Genomic DNA, 14625 nt, shown 5'->3' with positions numbered 1-14625 from the left:
TGCTTGCTGGACCTACAGGCCACAAATACCCCTTCCCTCAAACTTCAGCTACAGAAAAAAACACACCTGAAGTTAACCTTGTCCCTCTGTCCTCCACAAACGTCCCAACCAGACTGTAAACGTGTTGAATCCTACAATAGGTACTGTACATAGACTCCTCTATGTATGTTCTTTGTGTGCACTGTTACGCACTCAAGCGCTTTGTAGTTGCTTTCAGTCACAGGTAGTACTATGCAAGAGAAATACAAAGCATGAGTAAACACAGGCGAGGTAGTGTGCGCCTAGAGGCGTAGGATGCAGGGGTTGTCTCCACGGTGCAATGCTGCCCTTTGTAGGCAGTCTTCCATATGCACTGCTCAAGGTGCAGGTCGACTTCCAAAGTCAACCTTCTGAGCCCTTAGGGCGGCCTTATCCAACCTGCGTTGTGGTTGCAAGGGCAGAAGATAAAATATATCTCATTCTTTGGTGTGGGCTCCTGATCTGCCCAGGTCACTGAGGTCGAACCCTTCCTTCCTCTGCATCTGTGTCTGGGTACAGAGGAACAAGGGCCTATTGCCAAGCATGGGCCTCTCCCTGTGCTTGAACCATACCTGTTCCACCACTCTGAGCAGCTTGGTGCAACCGGTTTGACAACTCGTAATATGGTTCACCTTGTTTCTGCTTCTGGGCTGGAGGAAAAGAAACTGGAATGGCCGGTTGGGTGAAGAAAAAGAGAAAAAAATATTCAGATATTGCTCAGTGCCCGCACAAGTTCACTCGTCGCTCACTCATTCTGTTCCTAAGTGCGCGTTGAGGGCTTCCTCCGGCCACCCGGGGTTAACCTTGAAGACTGGACGTGAAGGGGAGAAGGCAGACTTCAGAGGTGAGTACCAGCGAACTGTTCATTAATGCAGAGATAATGCCCGGATAATGTGAGAGGCCACTTGTGCGTACAGAGTCACCATAGCATGCAGCCTCCACACGCATACTCAGCCAGTGGAGCTCCTTCTTACAAAGAGAAAAATAGCTACTGCAAACCAATGCACTGATGTGTTTTTTCGTAACAATGCTATTTCCCTGATCTCTCATAGATGATCTTCAAGGCTTTATTGAAATTGAAATTGAAATCTCAATACAAATTCCAATGTACTGTAGAGCTTTAGTTAAGCTGTGTTGCAGTAATAAAGTTGATATCTGGTTTTTGTGATGAAGCTCAACCCTGTTCGAGAGGATGCTTAGTTGTGTTCCACTATTACATTTAGTTTGCTCTGCAATTAATTTGAGCTGTGGTCCATTTGTTAAATTAAGGTGTGGTTTGGTGGTTAAACTGAAGTGGGGTTTAGTGGTTAAACTAAGGTGTTGTCCAGTGACTAAATTAAGGTGTGGTTTGATGGTTAAGGTAGATTGTGAACTAGTGATTAAGTTGAGATGTGGTCCAATAGTTAGGTTGAGCTGTGGTGGAGTGGTTCAATTTAGTTGTATTCTCAATGGTGTTATGTCCTTTATTGGAAAAATTGATTAGTGGCATAGACTGGGATGAGATGTAGCCCAGAGGTTAAGCTGAGTTGTGTCCCATGCTTAGGCTGTTATGATCTTGTGGTTAGGCAGAAGTGCAGGGAGATATTTTCTAGTGGTGAACTTGAGGTGTGATCTAGGGCAGTGGTTCCCAACCTGTGGGCCAGGGACCCCTGGGGGTCCGCAAAGCCTCCTCAGGGGGTCCGCGACTGCTCAGAAAATTAAATAATATCTAACATATTAGGTCCCCAGCTTTCAATAATGACTCAGTGGGGGGTCCCCAGATTCTAATAATGATTCAGCGGGGGTCCCCAGGTTCCAGCAATTATAAAGTGGGGGTCCACAGAAGTCAAAAGGTTGGGAACCACTGATCTAGGGATTATGCTGACGAGACTGGCATGCGGTCTCTGCGTGAAGTTGTTGACCGTGGAACCTGGAGATATTAAACATGTTAACACACCTCTGCTTTACGCTTGATGTTGTGTTGTTGTACCCTAAGAGGATGGTGCAGGTGCTTTGCTTGACAGAAGGCTGCTGAGGGCTGACAGTAGGGGTTTGTGATTGTTAAGAGGCTACTGCTGTGTGTTGTACACCCTTAGGGTTGGTGGCAGTGTAACAAAGAGAGCTCTCGCAGGCAATAATATGAAAGGAACTTCTCTATCATAGTTACAGGTTACAGATCCATAAGTGATCACAAAGACCAGGAGGAGCTAACACAACCTTACTGCTGAAACACCTGCCACCCAAATGCATCTGCAGGATACACAGAGCATTCAGTCCCAGCACATTGTATGTCATGCCATCATCATTCACTGGCAATATAAACTGTGGCATAAAACATCCTTCCTGGCAGTCACAACTACATTAGAGGAGCTACACCACCAATACACAAAATACAGCACATCACATCTTAAATAACAAGCACTGGCAAAACCATTGTGTCTGACTCGCATTTTGAGTTCTGGCTAATCCATTAAAAAAGCATGCTGCAGTCAGAAAAGGTAAAAAAAAAAAGGTTTGTTTTTTCTTTATATTTAATGCATCTGTGAGATAATGGTTTTAATATGTGATGACTGAGTGCACTTTAAATATGTAAACTCTTCTCTCATGCATTGCAAGACATGCACTCTTTAGATGGCGGAATGATACACCAAGTTCTGTCAATCCAGACCTAAAGCTGCTCATAGATAGAACCACACAAGTATAGATTGCACAGCCACAAATTGACACAACTACTTCACACATCAAGTCCATACATCAGTAGGGCTCATAACAAAACACACAGTGACATAAACAGGGCGCTGTTAAAACACACACCCCACCCAGCACCTTGTCCAGTGTTTTATTTGGGAAAAATATAAGTGCATGCATTGAAAGTTTCCCTTTCTAGTCTGACACAGGTAATGGCCGAATACTGGGGCTCCTGAATACCAGGGCTGCCTCGGCTTAATTCCACGTCATATCTATTCCTTCCATCCCCATGCGCTTCCTATATGTATCCCACTCTTGCAGGCCCCTTTTTATTCCTGGTTCATTCTTTTTACACTGTTTCTTATCATTCCCACTTCCTTTTTTCCCTTCCCAATTCTTTCTTCTGATTTGGGTCAAGCTCTACTGATGAAAGATATGCCCTGGTTCCCACAAATGAGTGCCAGTGCCCACCACCAGCAACCACGGGCACAAAGTAAGCACTGTCTTGTCACACATTTCAACGTTTTATTAACCACAGTGGTCTTCTTTTCATTGGGACACCCCCCCTACGGTTCACACTTTGATACCTCCAAGATGGCTCCATGGCTGGTCTTCCTCTTGCCCCTCTCAAAAGTCCTTTGATGGGCGATTAGACTCGCACCTGAATACGATCTTCTTACCACCAATGTAATGATCACCAGCAGGTAGTTTGTTTTTTAAATTATCTTTATTACACTTGCAAGTAACATACAAGTTAATATGAATGCACCCCATAAGTAGTTAATAGGCTGCCTCCCCAGAAATATCAGCTGCCCACATCTGCTGGGCACAGATCACTCATTCACACCCTCTGCAGCTCACTGCATCGTGCCTGGGACTCCAGGCCAGGATGTAATACTTGGGGTGTTGTTATGTACATGAATGAAATGCTGTGCTAATCTATTTAACTACTCAGAGGTGCAAGCTGGTAAAACCATGTGTGTTGTCATCAGCAGGTTTTCTTCTGTTTCAGTCTGAAGGGTTAGCTGCACCATAGCGACTCAAAGACCGTGCTATGTGTGTTTTTCCAAGGGGACTATAAGGGTTTCAGATATAAAAATCAAATGAGCACAAAGCAAAAAGATGCATCGTCTTTTGGCGCCAGACAGACCCGTTCTCCCTTCATGGGGGGAATTGGAAAACCCAAATGTGGAGAACTACGGTGAAAGCAGCCGCATGCATTGATGGCAGGCATGGACTCCAGTGGCCCAAACTAGCCTGCCCTTCCCCTTAAAGGTTAAACACAGATTTTGCCAGTCTGCCTGTGTCCCAGCAGATATGGACACAGTGTTGTCCAGTCTGTCCATCCACCTGCACTTGTGGACAAAGACTCACCTGGTCTGCCATCCTCTGAAGGTACAGACCTCTATGTCCAGCCGGCCTTGCACAAACATTATTCAATCTGTGCAACGCTAAGCAGATACGGACCTAGATTCAGCCTGTCTGCCCCTCTACCTGCTTTTACTGTGTTCTACCAAATATTGGGGCAGCTTTAGCACCCCCTACTGCCGCCAAGCGTGCGCCGTATTTAAAATATGGCATACCATGGCGCTGGGTAGGGGGGATCATTCTATGTGCCGCTATTGATGTACTCTGCAGGAGTAGCCCCAAAATGTTGGCACTACTCCTGCAGAGTACATAGGGGCCCATTCTGAATAATGGAAGCTCCCTTTTAACTGCTCTGAGCAGGCGTTAAAAGTGCCAAAATAAATGGCGCCCTCCTAATGGGGGAACGCCCCCCTTGCATACATTATGCCTGGCGCAGACATAATGTGGCACAAGGGTTTACAAAGTGGCACAATGCAAGCATTGCACCACTTTGTAAATATGGGGCGTGGGAAATGCCACTTTAAAGCCACATTTGCGTTGAAATAAATGCCGAAAATGTGGCGCAAGATGGGGCTAGGGGCTCATAAATATGCCCCATTGAGCTTTAAATATTCACCTGCTTTTACAGTGACTCCATAATATTGGCTAAGAACATATTATGAAGTAAGCAGATGAAGAGTCAGAATAAACAATCTAAACTTCCCCATGTATAGTTACCTTGACAAAATTGTTGTTAGTCAATATTTGGGGAAATATATATGCACAAGTTGACATTATTAACCTCTATATTTTGGCATGTAGCTGATTATATGGACCTAGACCCATGAGACGGCTACGCCCACATTTTAATGTAGGTAAGGACCACACCCCAAACAGCCTTTATATCACCGTGCATATAATGGTCCCTCTGTCCATCTACTGAACTTAGTTTCTGCAGACTAAGATCACTAGACCCATCCAGTCTTCCCAATATATATGACCTAATTTCTGCTAAGAGTGAAAATAAGGCCCAGGAAGGCTGCCAATTTCCATCCAGGCAACCGCTTCCAAGATCATCTACTCTGTCCATGTACCTGTCCGGTGGATCACCGTAAGATCTGTGATCTCCTCCTCTATACTTGTTCTCCCCCTTTGGGTATTCCTGCTGTGTCTCTCCCATGATTCCTACTGTTACGGGTGGCTGCCCAGAAACCACATTGATTCTGAGAAATTGTGACACTAACTGTAAATGGTGGGAACACCAGCAGTCCTCTCACTTTTGCACATCTATGTGTCACTCATTGACAAAATGTCCTGTCTTTTCTTTGTACAACTCTCATTCTGTACCGTATTTCAACAAATAAATAAATAAACATTCAAAGTTTAATGCAGTTTTGTGAACTAAAGTACTTTATTACTTAGTTCCAAGAGTTGTGTTTGGCATTACTCAGCCGCTTAGTCTAGCATCATAATATTCAATCACTTTTTGTGGAACTTGAATTTTATTGGAAATTTAGGGCGTCATTATGACAGGGTCACTGTCGGACCGCCGCCAAAGCAGCGGGCTGACCGCAACATTATGACCGTGGCAAATGCATCACGGTCGGACCACTGACACCGCCAGTTTTTGGGCGCCAGACGGCCTGGCGGTGCCGGCGGTCTGAATCCGCCAGGGCAGCGCTGCCCAGGGGATTTCGACCCCTCTCTCCGCCATGTAAATGCTGGCAGGGACGGGGGGCCCTGCACTGGCCATGCACTTGGCATCAGCAGTGCGGGGGCCCCCCTGGCCAGCCCCATCGCGCAAATCACTGTCTGCTTTGCAGACAGTGATTTGCACGACAGGTGCTGGTGCACCCGATGCACAACCGCATTGCCTCCGGCTCTATTATGAGCTGGCGTCAATGTTGTTGTGTGTTTCCCGCTGGGCCAGCAGACAGAAACTGTTTTTCCGCCCACTAGCCCAGCAGGAAACACATAATAGAGCCAGCGGGAAGGAGACCACACTGGTGGTCTCATGACCTGCAGGAGTTTGGCGGGCATCCTTTTCCGCCAAACTGAGATCCTTAGTGTTACAATATATGAAAAAAATCAAGAAACAAAAAAGATAGGGATTCCTTTGAAATGTTCAGGTCAACTTACTCCTTGTCTGTGGTATCTACTCCGTTCTCTGCTTTGATAGTTCTGCAATGTTAAATCTTTGTTACCCGATTACCATCGTCGACCATTGCTCCTGTCCCCTGCCCTGCAGGTATTAGTAGAACAGCACACCTTGACAGCGGTTGGCCTGTCTTACTAATATAATAAGACAAACAAAAACTTATTTATCCTACATCTACTCTCCTCCCTCGCATCCAACCTGAAGATCTCTGGATGACTCTATAACACCTTCAGCAAACCTGCTGCCTGTTTGAGCATCATTCTGGCCACGAAGGCTTTGGATTTCCCTTTCACAGACTCTTAGACTTGCACCAGCACTTTCAGATTTTAGGAAACATATGAAGACCTGTTAGCTTGAGCAATTTTGGTCCCAAATCTATTGTTTTTGGTTTGTTGTCATTATTCTTTTTGTAATCAACTATGATTACAATGGTTCCTTGGTATAATACCAGAATATAGTGGGCAGAATATTGTCTGACATAAATATTGTGTCCTAAATAAAGTTTACAAAACATATCGCCCTATTTGAGTTAATAATAGAAAATCTACACCTAGTGGAACAATATCTTTGTTGTGTATGGCCCTCAAAGAGAGCTACTATCAAAACTCGTTGCCCACTGTTGTGATGTCATTAAGGCCTTCCAGGCCAGGCTGGCAGGTCTGTGTGAGAGCCTGTCTGCGCAGTCCTGCATGCCTGCCTTGACTGAACGCAGGAAGCACAGCTGCAGGAGGGAGAAGAAAGGTCGTGGGGGATGGTCATGGATGGCAGGTAAGTATTTTTAAAATTTTGGGACAGGGATACATAACAGAGGCCATGGTATGTATGGCTCCCTGCATAGCAGTTCAAAGCAGGGGCAGATGATTTTGGGGCCATACAGAACATAAAATTATAGATAGGTAAAAAGTGAATTACAGGGATGTTTTTCAACTCAAGGTTCTGAGTGACATCATAGACAAGTCACGCTCTTGTTGTCTGTTTAATGTCACTCAGAACCCCTCGGTCAAAACATCCATGTAATTTAGTGTTATACTTCTATAATTATAGATGTAAATAATATTTAGGACACAATATTTATGTCAGGCTATATTTCTGTAGATTATATTCTTACATATTACAACTCTCTCAGCCTATGGAGAGGTTGACAACATTTAAGATTCTCTTGTGTATTACGGGAGAAGAGGTGTGTCCCAAATATGCAAAGATTTGGTTCCAGTTGGCAGCCGGGGTCGCCAAGTGAAATATAGCAAGGGGGTGGGGAGCGGGCGGTCCCCCGGGATGGCAGACTGGGAGCATGACCTGGACTCGTGCCAGCGGGCTGAGCAGGTGATCTATAAAAGCAGGGGATGTCAGAAGAAATTTGAGAAAATATGGGCGAAGTGGGTTGCATATCGAGACATGGGGGGGATAAGTCAGGGAAGGAGGGAAGAGTCCTACAGGGGGGCGTGGAGGAGGTAGTACATACTGACTCAGAGGGATATACCCATGAGATTTTGATGGTAATGGGGCTACTTAACGCATTCTAACTCTATGATGCTATTTTAGACCATACGCTTTCTATGTGGTCAAAGCTTGTGGCAAAGTTTGTATCCTGAGCACATCTTGAAATAAAAAGATGTTTAAAATAAAAAAAACAGACAATTTATAAAATGGAAATGAGTGATAGCCAAGCAGGGTGCAGATGAGGGGAGAGAGAAAAGGTCGCGAATGTCTGCAGCAGCAAGTCTTTGCGTGGAGTGTGGGCCACTTTCAGGCTTCAACGGATGGATATTAACACCTCCAGGTATAATTACGAATCTGGCAAGCGTCTACTTTTCTAAATTCTATATTTCGCGTTCTGTCACGCCTTACGAAGTGTGCTGATCTACAGCAGAGGTCTTCAAACTGGGGGGCGGGCCCCCCTAGGGGGGCCTGAAGTGATCCCAGGGGGGCCCCAGATTCTGGCCAAAATAAATATTATACAGATAACAGGCCTTTATTTTAAGCAGGAGGATGTTATTGCAGTTTTAAAAAGGTAACAGTACCTAACTGCAATGTTTAAATAGGTTTAGACATATTTAAACATTGCCATGTTTATAAAATAATTGTGAAAAATTCTGAGGGGGGCCCAATGATTTTTATTTTTCAACTGGGGGGGCGCGGCATTAAATAGTTTGGAGACCTCTGATCTACAGTGATGTGTGATGGCAGCAATGGCGGAGGAATATCACCCCCACCACCCAAAGTAGGACTTCTTTAAAATGCATGTAGGTAAAAGGCACTGCAACTGCCCAACCAAAACATTTCTGAACACAACCTAGCCAGGAGCTCTTCCTGGGAGGGAGGCTGACACAGACTGGCTTGTGCATCAAAAGCTATAATAAACAGAAACACTTTGTAAGGTTGCACGAGCTGTGATGCTGTGCGGTGCCCCTGCATCCCAAGTGGCTGTGCTTTGCACGAGGCGGCTCTTGTGCTGTCTGAATATTTAAACAGTATTTCAAGGAAAATGGCACAATAACAGTTTTTTGTCCTTGGATTAAATTCACAGAAGGCCATTAATAAAATCAGAGCACTTTCCACGACACAATACATTATTAAGATGCAGTTGTGGTTGTATTTATGCTGCTTTCAATGTTGCTGTTGTGTGGACCATTATGATGCAGCCTTGTGGCCACATTAAAATGTGAATTTGGCACCTTAAACTGAGCTTTTTTTTTAAGCCTGCCGTAAAGATAGATTTAGCCGTCTCATCAGCGTTTTGTCATCCATACAAAGCATAAATAAAAATGCATATACACAAACTTAGCAGGGCTTCAAGTCTGCCTTCTCCGCTGATTGGTCGGTTCAGCTGTTTTTCACATTTTGCCTCCGCCCACTTAGCATCGGGCAGTGGCTCAGTCCATTGCAGCCATTGGTTCGGTTGCACCATGACAGATTTCTGCCTTCAGTTCCAGGGCTGATGGGCCAGTACTTTACATTTCCTGTGCTATATGTTTTTCATTATTTATAATTAAAAAATAGATATCCTTTTCTTTTTAATGTATTAGTTTTTTTCAAGTTTCAAAAATACAAAGTCAATAGTACACTTTCTTATTGCCAGTACGAACAGATATACTGTTCTTAATGCACACCTACGTTCCTTCAAGGTATGTTGGTCGCCAATATTGAGAATCTGATATATGTGCAGACAGATATTGATTTTGACACTGAGCTAGGATACCATATGGCATATTCCAATTATGTACCTCCTCATACCACTGGCCTCTATCAATCCTGTTGATTACCAAAATCCCTCTGCCCTCATTAGATAAACTATGCAAGATAACAGCTCTATAACCCTGAGAACCTGTGCAGGACAATAATTCAACAAAACAATGGTCCCATTAGGGGAAGCATAAGCCTTACTTTCTTGGCAATTTTTAAAAGGCTATCAACTGATTGCCTGTCATGGAGACATCAATCAATTCAGTTTATTATGATCAACAATGAGGTTCTTTGTAAAATATATACAAAGACATATATAGAAAGATTGTATAAAAAAAGTTGTTCCAAGAAATGATGCAGTGAAAGTGAATACGCGAAATAAAGTGCACAAGTGCTATATACAATGCATATACAGGGAGTGCAGAATTATTAGGCAAATGAGTATTTTGACCACATCATCCTCTTTATGCATATTGTCTTACTCCAAGCTGTATAGGCTCGAAAGCCTACTACCAATTAAGCATATTAGGTGATGTGCATCTCTGTAATGAGAAGGGGTGTGGTCTAATGACATCAACACCCTATATCAGGTGTGCATAATTATTAGGCAACTTCCTTTCCTTTGGCAAAATGGGTCAAAAGAAGGACTTGACAGGCTCAGAAAAGTCAAAAATAGTGAGATATCTTGCAGAGGGATGCAGCACTCTTAAAATTGCAAAGCTTCTGAAGCATGATCATCGAACAATCAAGCGTTTCATTCAAAATAGTCAACAGGGTCGCAAGAAGCGTGTGGAAAAACCAAGGCGCAAAATAACTGCCCATGAACTGAGAAAAGTCAAGCGTGCAGCTGCCACGATGCCACTTGCCACCAGTTTGGCCATATTTCAGAGCTGCAACATCACTGGAGTGCCCAAAAGCACAAGGTGTGCAATACTCAGAGACATGGCCAAGGTAAGAAAGGCTGAAAGACGACCACCACTGAACAAGACACACAAGCTGAAACGTCAAGACTGGGCCAAGAAATATCTCAAGACTGATTTTTCTAAGGTTTTATGGACTGATGAAATGAGAGTGAGTCTTGATGGGCCAGATGGATGGGCCCGTGGCTGGATTGGTAAAGGGCAGAGAGCTACAGTCCGACTCAGACGCCAGCAAGGTGGAGGTGGAGTACTGGTTTGGGCTGGTATCATCAAAGATGAGCTTGTGGGGCCTTTTCGGGTTGAGGATGGAGTCAAGCTCAACTCCCAGTCCTACTGCCAGTTCCTGGAAGACACCTTCTTCAAGCAGTGGTACAGGAAGAAGTCTGTATCCTTCAAGAAAAACATGATTTTCATGCAGGACAATGCTCCATCACACGCGTCCAAGTACTCCACAGCGTGGCTGGCAAGAAAGGGTATAAAAGAAGGAAATCTGATGACATGGCCTCCTTGTTCACCTGATCTGAACCCCATTGAGAACCTGTGGTCCATCATCAAATGTGAGATTTACAAGGAGGGAAAACAGTACACCTCTCTGAACAGTGTCTGGGAGGCTGTGGTTGCTGCTGCACGCAATGTTGATGGTGAACAGATCAAAACACTGACAGAATCCATGGATGGCAGGCTTTTGAGTGTCCTTGCAAAGAAAGGTGGCTATATTGGTCACTGATTTGTTTTTGTTTTGTTTTTGAATGTCAGAAATGTATATTTGTGAATGTTGAGATGTTATATTGGTTTCACTGGTAATAATAAATAATTGAAATGGGTATATATTTGTTTTTTGTTAAGTTGCCTAATAATTATGCACAGTAATAATCACCTGCACACACAGATATCCCCCTAACATAGCTAAAACTAAAAACAAACTAAAAACTACTTCCAAAAATATTCAGCTTTGATATTAATGAGTTTTTTGGGTTCATTGAGAACATGGTTGTTGTTCAATAATAAAATTAATCCTCAAAAATACAACTTGCCTAATAATTCTGCACTCCCTGTATACAGAGCTAGTGGCTGACATGAATGTACAATTCAATGACCCAACTCAGAATCAGAGTATGGTGTGAAAGATCCTGATTAAAATCAATCCTGTAGCATACTTGTCAATGTTTTTGCCCCAATAAAAATGACTTTGAAACCAGTTCAATATCAGGACCAAAAACAAGGTAGCACCAATTTTGAGTGAAACATCCAGCAGTATAAATTACTCCACCTCTGGTGGAGTTTTTTGCTTAAGTTTAGTAGCTCCTTGAGGGATCTCCTTAAAAGTAACATGTGGTGGGATATGCAAAGAGAACCAAGAGGTGGAGTAATGGATGCTGCTGGGAGCTCCCACAGCATGGGAGGCGCATTCCCTTGAGCCTCATTAGAGGCTGAACTTCAACATCCACAACTCCATACATTGAGGGGGCGAAGGCCTTTGGAGCGAGCCTAGCAGGCACATGAAAACAGCTGGGAGCTCCCGCAGCGTGGGACAAACATTTCCTAGAGCCTCATTGGAGGCTGGACATCATCGCCCACAGCTCCCTACGGTGAGAGGCGGAGGCCTTGAGAGGCCCGGCAGTGAGAAGGGGATGACTGAGAAGACCTAAAAAACATCCCTGTTTGTCCTGTGAAGCCCTAACAATTGATAGAGCTACTAGAACTGTGTCTGACACTACCCCTACGACAATGAGGAAGAGGAAAATAGCTATGAAGCAGAGTCCAATATGCCTGGAGTAGTTGGGAATACGCAGCAGGACGGAAGTGCGAGCAGTCATAAGAATAGGACAAAACTTCAACTGGCCCACAAAACCTCTAGTGGAGATATAACTAATTTTATGATGTCCATAAATGGTCTGGAGGAGATGGTCAAAAACTCATTGGGTTCAATACTTTCCAGATTACAGGAGGTCGAAAACATTGGTAGTAAATGTCTTACTGTGATACAGGAAGATAAAACTGTGTTGGATTGCCAGGTTGTTACAACCAAAACAACCCTTAATGACGAATCAGCCAGATGTAGTGCAATAACTGCAGAGGAGAATCTCAAAGTACGGGAAGGAGTGTTGGTTGTTGGTGGGGGCCTTCTTTCAGAGGATAATAGCTATAGGGGGCCTGATATGAGCGAGCCACTTAAGACTACCTTCATTGATTGCCATTGATTGCTCCTATAGCCACTCAGCATTTTTCCACCCAACAAGTCAAATTAGACCTATCACCAAAGGCTACGCAATATGTCATTATTTTTTAAGAACGTTCTGCCACTTGACCACAAGCAATCAGAGACCTGGGTTCATCAATTAGATGGGACGGAGAACAGGATTTACCAGTCAATACTTTAATGAGGTTAATATGGTTTGTAGGGTAAGGAGGTGGGTGGGAGTCCAAAGAGAGATTCTGGCAGGGGCATGTGCGGTAATACATTTTAGATCCCCAAATTTGGTTGGGAAGGTTGTTTATCACCTGGGAGAGGAATGGATGCTAAATACAAAGATTAGTGCCAAACCATTGGGCTTTTTTATACACCCTCTGATTTAAGAGGTCTTAATGACATACATGTATGTGTCTGATCAGGAAAGGAAGCGTGGTGATTATGTATTTAATATTCCTACCATGATTCGTTTTGCTACATTAAGGGATTTGAATGCAAAAGATTGACATGGATCAGTGCACTGGCATTGGCTTTTCTGCCTCGTCCCCTAGGGATGAAGAAAAGACAAGCTCAGCGACTAATAATCTTGGGTCTTTTAGCTCCAACCCAAACATAGAAAGTTCCATAGGATCACAGAAGTATCTATTTGGTCTCTGCCACCCCTGGGTCATACAATATAAACCAGTCAGATTAAAATAATCCCAAAGAAATTTCTAATCATGTAGGCACGACTAATCTCCTTTATTGGAATGTATCTTGTATTAGGAATAAGACGTAGTACTCAGATTGGTTCTCCTTTGTAAAACAGTTTCTGATCATGTGTTTTCAGGAGTCATGGGACACTGACAGTTCCCATATTAATTGGTTATACCTCATTGTATATCCAGGTGATGCCTTACATTGCAGGTTGTGCAGAGGGGATCCTTGTCACTTATGATTCCACTTTGATCTCAGGGAAAATGTTTAGCAAAAAAATTGATTCCCCGTACTATCAGGTGATTGGCTTTAACATTTCTGAAACATGCATTTATGTGTTTTTATTATTATACAATATCTTTACCTCAGAGAAAGCTGTTGTGGTTGACAGTATTGTAAAGGATTTAGAAGAGTTCTGATCTGCGAAAGGTGTGAATAATTACGTGGTGGGGAGAGGAGACTTTAACACTCGCCTATGAGCCTGGCCAGAAGTATGTGGATATGTGGACCATACTGACCAAGGCATATCTCATTTTGACCAAGATGTGTATGGTGAAAAACGAAATAATTTACTTTTTAATTTTGACCTGCCTTTTGCCAATGAGGTCTATGTACCGCAAGCCTTTTTCGAGTACACTATTATGAGCAGAGATTACGGATCAACAATCAACTTAATTTTAGTCACCAGTGTATTGAAGTTATCAATTATAAATTTTAGGATGCATTTAAATGGTTAAGTGATCCTAATGGCCAGAGTGTCAAAATGATATGCCCATATAATGAGTTGAAGGCTAGCGGAACAGAATGCATTGATGAGTTAAAAGTGGCTACTTCAAATAGTATTTGTATAAATGAAGTAGATATATTTTTTAAGTCTTTCCTTCAAATCACTTGCAAGAAAACCACTCCTTAGTCAATATGATGAAAGTGCCAAGAATGAGTACATCAAGAACGCCTCTGAGGGATCGCTAGATAAAAGGCGAGTTTTATCCACACTACCCTGTAGACTAGAAGGAATCAGAATCATTTTTACTCCAGCTATACGAAAGCCTTAGACTCACTGAAGGTGGCATTGAACAGATCACCCAGGGTAAATAATGAAGTGGCCAAATGCAGGCAGGCCTATAAGGCTTCATTGGCCAGTAGGAAATTAAACCCAGGCATGGACAGCATTAACTAATGCCAGCAGGTAAAAGATAGCTGTGTTTTTTGGAAACTTGTTAACAACACTTATTTTCCTGTTACTTTTTTCATTAGAAGAAGTTCTCAATGCTATTAGTCTTTCTAGTAGTGGGAACCTGATGGGGTGCCTACTTTCCTTTTAAAAAAACAATCTGAAGGTATGGTGATCATTACTCACTAATATTTTGAGGGTGATCTGTAGAGTTGGCCCGTTTAAATATTGGTATATCTCTTTGATAGTGCCAATGTTCTAGAAGGGGGAA

At 43.3% G+C, this 14625-nt stretch overlaps 1 protein-coding gene across 2 annotated transcripts in view; it reads left to right on the top strand.

Moving 5' to 3' along the window:
• The first annotated feature begins 737 nt into the window (after window positions 1–737).
• The window catches only part of RBBP8NL (RBBP8 N-terminal like), a 133679-nt gene continuing 119791 nt past the window's right edge, over window positions 738–14625 (top strand). For both annotated transcript variants that reach the window (XM_069243158.1, XM_069243157.1), the window contains exon 1: window positions 738–862. The gene's annotated coding sequence lies outside the window, so the exon portion shown is untranslated. The remainder of the gene's footprint in view (window positions 863–14625) is intronic.

This window comes from Pleurodeles waltl, chromosome 7, assembly GCF_031143425.1.
Source record: "Pleurodeles waltl isolate 20211129_DDA chromosome 7, aPleWal1.hap1.20221129, whole genome shotgun sequence".
Classification (NCBI taxonomy): Eukaryota; Metazoa; Chordata; class Amphibia; order Caudata; family Salamandridae; genus Pleurodeles; species Pleurodeles waltl.
The sequence above is the reverse complement of the archived record's forward strand: the minus strand, read 5'-3'. Positions and strand labels throughout refer to the sequence as shown.